This window comes from Haliaeetus albicilla, chromosome 13 (genome assembly GCF_947461875.1).
Source record: "Haliaeetus albicilla chromosome 13, bHalAlb1.1, whole genome shotgun sequence".
Lineage (NCBI taxonomy): Eukaryota > Metazoa > Chordata > Aves > Accipitriformes > Accipitridae > Haliaeetus > Haliaeetus albicilla.
In genome coordinates this window covers 27,963,700-27,975,086 of record NC_091495.1, presented here as the reverse complement: position 1 = coordinate 27,975,086, position 11,387 = coordinate 27,963,700, and positions in this window count along the sequence as shown.

Below are 11,387 nucleotides of genomic sequence, written 5' to 3'. Positions count from 1 at the left end.
GCACAAACGCTCCTCCAGTGAAACGGCCGTGCCGCAACACGTGTGCAGGGATGCCACGCTCGCCTTGTGCTTTCGGAGAGTACAGATGAGCATGGCATGGGAACCTGCAATGGATCCTTCAGGGAGACAGACAGCCTCTAGCACCTCTCCAGGTTGCACTGAGCTTCAAAGGTGTAGTGATTGGTGCCAATATTGCTGAGATTGTCTTCCAATGAGAAAAAAAGGCTTTCATACTAACTATACTGATGTGATCATTTATTGATAATATACTAATACTGCAGAATTAAACCAAGAACAAACAGGAATCTGTTCAGAGCTAGACTACGCACCTTTCTGGTCCTAGCCCGTGGCATAACCTGTACGTAGCACAACCAGAGCAATCAGCTCCTCAGAGTCATCTTTTTCTTCCTCACTCTGTCTTCTACAGATGTTCAACTTCCTAAATAGTCTCTGAGGGCCTGCCTTTTACCTGCAGACCAAGTAACCCTATAGGTCATGACACTCTTCCCTGATTGTGTCATGAGCTAATCTATACTTCTTCCTTCTGGGAAGGTTTACTAAGAATGTCTTGAAGTAGCAGCAACCCCCCCCAGAAACGGGCTCTTGTTTAATGTCCACCAGTGGTGGCCTTTGCAGCGTATACCTGGTAGCCTGGAAAAGCTCGATTCTGTCCCTCCTTGCAGTTTCCAGGGTGACTTTCTGCCATCTTTCCAAGCCAGCTGTTGCCTTCAAGCCTTGTCCGCAAGCTGGAGAAAAGTGCTGAAGTAGGTTACTTTTCAGCTGATCACCTTCATAAATTTTAATCTTTCAGTATTATAGGAAAAAACCCACCCTAAAAGCGCACCTCTAGTGAGTGTCAGCTTGATTTGGAGAAGCTAGCCTTTGAGAAACATTAGAAACCCCATGTCCATAGGCAGCTGGAGAGGCCAAAGGACCCGATTAGCAGCTCTTCTAGTTTTTCAGCTGTGGAAGCCTGTGCTGATGACATCATCCTTCCATGATGACCTTAGAATAAGGAAACATTTTCCCTCCCATCCGAGCAGCCCACGAAAGCTCTTTTGGTGCTCTTTTCCCAACAGCAACTTGCTTTTGGGACAAGAGCCATGGGGACAGACTGTCTGCAAGGTTAAATCTCTGCCACTGGGGTGCTGCAGCAGAAGCAGAGGGTGCCCTGCGAGGAGACCTGAGCCAGTGCTATGCAGCACTGGGCCACGCAGACGAGCAGGACGGACTCTTGGAGACCCAGCAAGGGACTTCAAGGGCTCCATCTCAGTTCCCCCCTCCCCACAGCATCACCTTACTCTCACTTCAGAAGAAGCCCCTGATGCAAGTGTTCTAGCGTTAAGTGACCTTTCAGCATGAGGGAGAGCTGCCACTCAGACCAAGGGCTAAAGCTGCTTTTAAATTTAAAACCATGTTTTAAAGTAACATACTCCACGCTGGTGCCTACAGTGTCTGAAGAAATGCAACCAAAAGCTGCAGCTGAGCCTGGGTCAGACAAGTCTCCTCTCTCTACCCAAATGCACAGATAAAACCTCTAGTTATGGAAGAGCATTATAGGGGTTTGTGGCTCCTCAAGAAACACCACCTGCCTCGGGAGGGAGACGGATGTGGGGAGGCTTGAGAAAGCCCAGCCATCACACCTGTCTGCAATCCCTGGTGCCAGCATCCCATCCGCAGGGCCATGACAGAAAGGCTAGGCAGAAGCGCTCCTGGAGTCTTCTCCAGCATCTCTGTCCCTCCCTGTGGGGCCAAGGCCACGGGAGGGAAGGGTCCATCCTGGCACTGCCTTTATTGCCCAGGCAGCAGGCACGGGAGGCAAACACGACGCTCCCTCCCACCTCCCTGGCGCAGGGGTAGGAACTGCCTGCCTTCAGGGGGGGCTCCCCTCCATTCCCATACTGCCAGACTCTGATAAGTGAGCCTGAAAAATTACAAAGTTGGGCTCTAAAACTGAACGGGGAATGAAATGGCATTCCTGTGAACTGCACAGCAAGCCTGGCTCCTGTACTAGTCCCACGCAGGGGATGGGAAGGGGTGGGGTGGGATCGGATGGGTAAGGCTCTACTGCAGGTTTTAGTACAGGTGCTTAAGGCACTCAGTCAACAACCTGGTTCACTTGGACAAGCAGCAAATAAATAAATAGCCTGGCTTTTATGCTTTGTGAGGAAAGAAAGGGCTTTTCTAATGTTTGCATCATGCAATATTCCCATTTAAACAAAAAGCTGGGGTTCTGCTAGCCTCGCCATGCTTATATGAGGCTTGGAACAAGAGTAAAGGTGGAAACTGCTTTTTCTGTGGTAAACTCCTGGCTGTGGGGATGGGAGAGCTCAGGCATCATGAGGCTAAAGGACAGACTTGAGTCACTCGTCCCTCCTGTGGGCACAGGGATTGGGCTCAGGAGAATGCAGGCACGCTAAGCCACTTATAGCTCCAGTAGCCAAGCAAAGGAGGAGTCACGGGCAGACAGGCTGAGATGGTGGAGGTGCCTGCTCTGCCCTGAGGCGTGGAGAGGGCCTGGCCGCCAAGGCCATTCAAAGCAGTCGCTGCTCTTTGCTGGCTGGAAGAGCTTACCTTTGAGTCTAGTTAAGTCCAAAAACCACCCAGAGAAAGAGCACCTCATCTACATCTGGTTGCTGAAAGCTCAAGGAAGTCCATGAGCCAATTAAAAAAATATCACCTGGTGCCAGGCACTAATTCTCCTGATACAAGTCAAAGTCTTTGATTATGGAAATGCTACAAGCCATCCCGTGGCTGATCCCAAGTAAACATCCAGCCGGCACCACCGCATTTCGTGTCGGAGTAACAGTGCTGGGACACCTCAGCCATCACCCCCAATGAGAGAGCAGCTCTCTGCTCCCTCTTCTTGCCAATCCCTTCACGGTCTGTGGCTGGAAAAGAACACTTTCCAGGCAGGACAATTCAACGAGGACACAGCACAGGCACAGACAGAAGCTCACACTGCTCGTACTCAAAAGCCACAAGGATGTGTTTGTACCTAGTGCATTTAAAGAGAAGCAGGTAACGTAACCTTAACCTGGAAATGCCAGTGCCCTGGTTTTGGCTGGGATAGAGTTAATTTTCTTCTTAGTAGCTGGTACAGTGCTGTGTTTTGGATTTAGTGTGAGAATAATGTTGATAACATGCTGATGTTTTAGTTGTTGCTAAGCAGGGCTTATCCTAAGTTAAGGGTTTTTCAGTTTCCCATGCTCTGCCAGCAAGGAGGTGCACAAGAAGCTGGGAGGGAGCATGGCCAGGACAGCTGATCCAAACTAGCCACAGGGATATTCCATACCATAGGATGTCATATCCAGTATATAAACTGGGGGGAGTTGGCCAGGAGGGGTGGATGACTGCTCGGGCATTGGTCAGCAGGTGGTGAGCAATTGCATTTTGCATCACTTGTCTTTTCTAGTTTTTTTTATTTTATTTTATTTTATTTTATTTTATTTTATTTTATTTTATTCTTTTTCATTACTAGTAGTAGTAGTAGTAGTAGTAGTATTAAATTTTATTTTACTTTCATTATTAAATCGGTCTTATCTCAGTCCATGAGTTTTACTTTTTTCTGATTCTCCTCCCCATCCCACTGGGTCGGGGGGGAGTGAGCGAGTGGCTGTGTGGTGCCTAGTTGCTGTCTGGGTTTAAACCACAACAGCTAGCAGGCAAGCTGGTAAGACTTCACCAGAGCAGATATTTCTGGTAGTATTTAGGAAGAATTCCAAGAATATTTGTAAATTAAGTGCGATACATATAGGACTGGTATTCTAAATATACTTGTTTAACAAGTTAACCTATAGGAGTACACTAGGAGCAGTGGAATAAATGAGTGAACAAAACATGTCATCTGAGCGGGTAAGGGGTCCAAAAAGGAAGGGGGACATGTACATTCAAAGCTGAGCACAAATCCTTCCGTCACTGCTGGGGCCTGGGAACGCTACAGCGGTGGGAGGGGAGGGTGAAGACATCTCGAGACCCTTCCTCCCTCTGCCCTCCTCCCCCGGCTGCGGGACAAGCTGCCCAGAGAGGCAGGATGAGGCGGGATGAGGAGGACGGGTGGCAGCCGGGACAGGCACTGCACTGGGGCTGCTGCCCGTGGAACAAGCTGAAGCCTCTGGGCCCGGGCTGGTCCGTCTCATGGCAATGAGCAACGTGTGTGCATGTGCAGATGGAGGGAAGCCCGGCGGCACGGGAGGGGGAAGGACAAGCAGGTCAGCGGTCTTCTCTCCTGTATGTGCTACGAGTCATTTCTTGGTTTCCATGGAAACCAGCTGCTGCAAAATTGATGTTGTAAAAAGGACTTCCAAGATTAAAGCCAACAGATTTGCTTTGCTCTAACAAAATTAGAGGGACATGTCACTTCATCACACTGCGTGTGGCATAAAAACAGTGTCAGAGAAGTTGCAAGTACCCCCGAGACAACCTGCCAGCAGCGAGCGCTGCATCGCCTGCCCTGCGTTGCTGAACAAACCCCAGGCAGGAGAGAGGAGGAGGAGGAGGAGGAGGAAGGAGCAGGGACTTCCTGGTCCCATTAGCTCTATCCAGGTGGGTACAGCTCACGCCAGTGCAGGAGGCAGCGCTGTTGCCATCTCTGAGGGCTGAAAGCTATAGTCTGCCCTGGAAAACCCTGGCCAGCAGAAGCAGTAGCAATGTATGATTGTGTGGCGAGATCTCCAAGAGGCTGCAAGGACACTATGCTGCAGAACCTCAAGTGGAAGGAGAAAAGGCAGCAATGGCAGGTTAGAGACAAGCGCAGTTATTGTGAAGCTGCCTATCCCCCTTACACAAATATTGAACTGGGGACAACTTTATTCAGTGTCTGCTTTGATATCTGATGAGGCCATCAAGCAGTCAAAAATCAGTCTTGTATGAAGATGAAGTTTGGGTAGGCCAACTCTTATGTAAGTTGCTTTCAGAAATACATGTACTATTGAATAAACCAAAGTCGTGCCTCGCAGAGAAGCTCCGTAGCAACAAAGTGAGCCAGTCTTTGATGGAATAATTGGCAGGAAAACGTGCAAAACTTAAAAAGCTTAGCTCTCCCTACTTATTATGAATTACTCAATCAAGTTGCATTTGGAAAGAGTCCATGAAAATAGGCATTTAGCCTAACGAGAAATGCCACAGCCCAGGTTAGGTAGCATGCAGAGGCCTGTGGTTAATGCTCAGAACCAATGGTGTGAAGACAAGCTGTGGCCACCATGACAGTAGTGACTCACATCTCCTCTGAAAGGCAGCAGAATGGCCACATGGACTGCACACTGCATGTGTTCAACTCAATGCAGTGCTAGCACCTGCACATAATCACTTCAGTGGAAGAACAGCCTTCCCAGTGGATAATAATCAGGCAAATCAGAGAAAACATCTGGAAGCAGATGTTAGCAGGGTGGAATTCATTCTTAGCATGAGTTCTGATAAGTTTCTAGAAGTTGCTCCAATATTTTACAAAAATGTAGTCAAGAATACAGAAATGCTGAAGGCAGCCAAATCAAACATCAAATATTTTTGTTCAAGTCCTGCAAATGACAGCTGATCATAGCACTAACAAACAAGTGTTCATTATTGAAAAGTCCCCATGTTCCTCAGTGCAGTGAAAGCTACGTGACCTTGGAAGCTTCCCGTGAATATTTTTCTGCATCTCTGCTGTGAAATCCACTCAAAATAACTATACTGTATTACCCATGACCCCATTTCTCCGACAGCAAGGCTCTACAAAACTTGAGGATGTAAAATTAGAAATCCTGGGAGCTCAATTCATGCTCTGTTGTGGAGTGTTTCATCTCCTTAAGCAGCGTTAAAGCGCTGCTACGCAGGCCTCAGGAATATAAACGCTAATTACTGTAGCCGTGTAACTGAAGTCATAAAGAACTTTACAGTACAACTAATAAGCAATTAGATGCTAAATTAAGAAGTAGAACATGATGGTCTATAGTCCGTCGAAGGAGGAGCAAAGCTCAGAAGACAGATATGGTATTTTATGGAAGAAACAGGTAGCTCTGAAGTCTAACTTTGGCATCTGAAGATACGCAGTGTGAACAGACACATGGTGCTGCCAGTGACTTGATTTTACATGTATGCTTAGCCTATCAATAAAATGATTAATTAGCTGAAAAGAACAGAACGGTCACTCCATAGGTGAGGACAGCAAAAGAAGACTGCATTATACAACATATAAGGCAGTGATTAAATGTACAGAGAGGGGAGCTGTGGCTTGGGTTCTTCAGACTCAAGCTGCTGGACAGTCAGGACATGACTCAGTTGCCTACATACTGGCACTGGGTCCCTCTTGGTTTAGCCACCCAAACATAAAGTACTTTTCCAGCTGATTTAGTACTGTCATGGGAGTAACGAAACTCACACATACTTGAAAGGAACTTGTTTGACATGGACAGGATTTGCAAGATTGAGTAAGCTCTCCATCATGTAGCCTTTCCCAGATTTCCTTCTGAACCCTCCTCCCAGCTCATGTCACAAGAGGCTCAGATGGTCTTTGGAGCCTTGCCAGGGAAGGTAGAGGCTGATGTGAGGGAATCAGCTTTCCAACCTACTACCTTTCTTCCTGGATGAGCAATTTGTCTCAAAGTACTCCATCTCCTCTGAAACCCTCTCACCCACATGGGTGGCATTCCTTGGGAGAACAGCTCAGTCACTCTCCTGATGAGCTTGCAAAGTGCGTGGCTTCATGTTTGTCATGGGTTAACCCCAGCCAGCAACTAAGCACCACACAGCCGCTCACTCATTCCCCCCCACCCAGTGGGATGGGGGAGAGAATCAGAAAAAAGAAGTAAAACTCGTAGGTTGAGATAAGAACAGTTAATAGAACAGAAAAGAGGAAACTAATAATGATAATAATAACAATAATAAAATGACAATAATAATAATAATAATAAAAGGATTGGAATATACAAGTGATGCACAATGCAATTGCTCACCACCCGCCAACCGATGCCCAGTTAGTTCCCAAGTGGCAATCCCTCCCAGCCAACTCCCCCCAGTTTATATACTAGACATGATGTCACATGGTATAGAATACCCTGTTGGCCAGTTTGGGTCAGCTCTCCTGGCTGTGTCCCCTCCCAACTTGCTGGCTGGGCACAAGAAGCTGAAATATCCTTGACTTAGTCTAAACATTACTTGGCAACAACTGAAAACATCAATGTTATCAACATTCTTCTCATACCAAATTCAAAACATAGCACTATACCAGCTACTAGGACGAAAATTAACTCTATCCCAGCTGAAACCAGGACAATGTTCCAGCTGGTCCAGCCATGGCTTAGCACTTAGGAGCTGCTAGGAAAAACATAGTGCCAGGGTGTTGTCTAAATGGTTAGGGCCAGAGCAGAGTCAGGACATGGGTCCCATAGTAAATAAAGGTCTTGGACAGCAATCAGGTTTTGCATCAAACCAAGGATTTAGGGAAGAAGCTTGGTCAGAAGTTAAACTGATGTTGAGAAGACAAGGCAGGAGCCTGGACAGAAGATGAGAGGGACTCAAGGAAACCCTAGAGGAAAGGCTATCTGCCTTGTAAGGACCCACTGAGTAAAGGATAGGTTTGTTTTCAAAATCTTCTTTATTCTTTCTTACAATGTAGTTCAGAGAGTTGTGTTGTCAGACTTAATTGCTTTTCTATTCTAATAAAACAGCCTTGGACAGCCAGGTGAAGAAAAATGGAGAAGAGCAGCGTGAGGTCAGCGCACTGGGTGACTCATCCCAGCAGAGGCAGCAACACTGGCTGCTCAGGGATGCAAGTCCTTACGTTCTTTTTTGCTGTCGAAGCCTCTAGTTGGCCCTGAGACAGTCAAACCCTCAAATCAGGATATGAATGCTCATGTCTGACTCCCAGATTGTTCAGCTGGTCTTTCTTACCCCTGTTCAGTCAAACACATCAACTTGCAAACCAATTTTCAGTCTAGAATTTGCTTGATCCACAGTCTCTATGGGAATGGAGACAGTGAGTTTCAAAATTGATTCCCAGTGTTCCTTTCCAATAGCAGCACACAAAAGTACAGGAAGATCGCCCTTTACATCAGCGTTGTAAAGAGCATCTCGTGCAACTTGTTAACTGAAAATTGTCTGAGACATTGACAAATCCAATTTGATCACACAGTGATAACTGAACTCTATCCTGAAGCACAATAGCAGGGCCTTCTGATAGTGTTACTGAATATTTTCTCTGTAGCTTTCTCTCGCAACACCGAGGTGTTCTTTCAGTTCACCGATGCTGCCATGCAGCTGCAGTCCTACAGCAGTAAGACTTGAGTATCCTCAGCAATGTGAGAAGAAACTGGGGCTGGCAGATATACATCCAGAATTGCTGCAGGCAAGTCAAGCAAATGACACATAAGAAATCCGTGTATCCTGATGAGTGGTAACACAATAGAGGCATTTTATTTTTTTTAATCTGACTCATGCATTCACTTCCTCTGTCTGAGGGCAACACGTAGGTAAGAACGACTTCACTTCCGCTAACTGGAAGAATTTTCCCCCAGATGGAACTTCTTTGGTCAGTAACTGCTGGCAAGCAGCCTGGGGAATTTTGAATATGGTCTTAGAATAGTTTCTGAAGCAGGAAGGGACCTTCAAAAAGGCAGTGAAACTGAATATTTCTGAACAGATCAACTAAGCCTGGACTAAGCGTGTTACCTTCTAACCATGGAAGATCAATGATGAGATCTGTAGGAGGGGGTCAGCACTACTGGGTTGGAGTGAGAATGGGACGGTGGTACCAAGAAGTCTTTGTGGTGTTCGGACACTTTTGCTGACCTACTTCTGTAACTACATGTCTGATCTTTGCCTAGAGCTGCACACTTCCCTAGTATTTGTATCCTTTGGGGGACCTGGAAGGGGCAGAGAATATTGCCCAAGGGTTGCTGATGGCCCCTCCTGACCCTGGATGAATAGCTGTCCAGAACCTTCCATGGAAAACAGAGGTGAAGATATCTGCATGCCTTGGTGCTTCTTCCCGCAGGAGGCGAAGCTTCTGGGGCAAAAGAGGTCTGCCTATCAGGACCCGACTGAGGAGGGAGCATGGGGCATGTATGGCCATGAAGCTGTCAGTGGAAGGATAGGTGATCTCTCCTGAGAGCTGAAATGGGGCAAAGACAGAGAAAGCTTTTGACGTTGGAGGGGGAGGAGGAAGTTTCTTGGCAGAGAAGGTTCCTTCAAACCCTCTAGGGCAGGAGCCACCAGCTCTACCTCTGACCTCTCTAACCTTTATCAAATTTCCCATCTGTGAGTGTTGTTTTCAGACCCTTTATCAAGTTTCTCTCCAACCACCCCATTTCCCACCAACTCCTTTTGAAGCATCATTTACACACACCATGTACCAGCTCCTTCCCCTTTCCTGTCAGCTTGACACAAAGCAGCATAAAAGCAATCTTCCACCACTGCTTTCTACAGGCTGGAATATACAAGCCATCATGGCCACCTCCTTCTCTCTGACAGGCTAATATGCTCAAGGCTAGTGAGGGCAGGTTACCTAGAGCTCTGGAGAAATGTGGGATGGTTCCTCAGGGCTCTCGAGATGGTTGTTAAAGCCCCGAGCCAGGTGGTGACACAAGGAAAGTCAAAAAGGACGCAGACAGCCAGTGAGGGTGGGATGGTGGGTTGCAAACCAACTGGGGAAGTGTCTTGCTTCCTCGCCAAGGTTGTGCCGGGCACAGCACTCATCGGCAATTCAGAGGCTGTGGGGAAGACTGGCACTCAGCTTGTTGTCCAGGGTCCACCCTTTTGCAGGGAGACGGCTACAAATATGTTCAGCTTCCACAGTGCATGTGGTAAGGCCAGAGGTAAACGCAGCGTAGGCAGACATAGCTCTGCTAGCACAAAGGTCCCCCAGGAATAAGCAAAGCTGTAGCAAATTCTGTGCTTGGAAGGTGAAAGGGAGAACAACAAAGCAGCCAGCAGCAGCTCCCTGTGAGAGAAGGTGTCTCGCTGGCTGGGCATGAGAAGCTGAAAATTCCTTGACTTAGTCTAAACACTACTTGGCAACAATTGAAAACATCAGTGTTATCAACATTCCTCTCATACCAAACTCCAAACACAGCACTACACCAGCTACTAGAAAGAAAATTAACTCTATCCCAGCTGAAACCAGGACAGAAGGGAACACAGTTACAGCTGCTCTTCTGTGGATCTAAAAACCAAGCGAGACTCCACTTCTTGGGGCTCCTCCAGCTAACCTGCTTGGACTGCTCAGGTTCCCACTCCATGCGGACAGCCCCAACCAGCCTGACTCACAACAGAAGACATACAAGGTATGGTACCTGTCTCTCTAAATCACAGCTTTCTCAGAAGTTTGATTTACTCTCATCAGACATGTTAGCTGGATGTGAAAGCAGGCTGCACCAACAAGATAATATATCAGTACTAAAAATTAAATACATGAAATTTAATGTTCCCTTCACATCAGTATGTTGTGGAAACATTCATTTGTAATGATGACCTGAAGGTGTACATATGCAAGGAGGATGCTAGAGGCAGAAAGGACTTGTGTGCTGTTTTCATCTAGCCCACACTTCCTACACAATTTTGGACAAAATGACACCTTGGGATCCCTTCCAGCCCTATTTCTCCTGAGTTTATAGTGCCATTAAATATGGTAACTTTGCTGTTATTGGGATAGAGGCCCAATAACGATTTTCTATCTTTTTGGACAAGAAAACAGGTTTTATTGTTTTATTTAATGATGCTATTCTTCACTGATTACATGATGTTTTAGCACTTGTCAAAATTCAGTGTCTGTACTCTGACCCCTTTTTCCCCCAAAAATCATACTAATAACCTCAATAAATCTGAAGTTATCAAGAAGCTTTAAGGATTTGGGGAGCTTAGTGTTTTGGTGAAATATCAGTGTATGTGTGTTAAAATGGATTCTAGAAACTTTCCAGAAACTGAGCTCTAGTAATTATGAAAAAATTAGGTTTAACCAGCATTTATATAAATTCATAGATTCTGGACAGTCTGTAGCTGATACACCTTTACAAATGAGCTAAAATCAGTCTCTATGTCATTCGTCGTAACTATAGATTGAAATTGTATAAGAATGTGAAATTAACTGAAAAAGCAGCACTCTTGTGGATAACGATAATATAAAAAATTACCACTTTTCTCAACTGAAGTCTGCATGATTTCGTTAATTACCTGTCTTAGCTCTGGATCTGAAATCAGTCGCTTAAAAGCCCAGTGACAGGTGACAGATTGTTCTTAGCAGACACACCCCTAGTAACTAAGGAGCTGATGGTTACTGAGTTTTAAATAAAAATCAAAATGCTTAAATTTTACTCCTCTGAGTGCACAGCAGCTCTGCATTTTTTGGAGAAAGATCTAATAAATGAAATGGTGAGGGTGATTTGACTTAAAAATAACAGCGTAGTGCCTGAAGT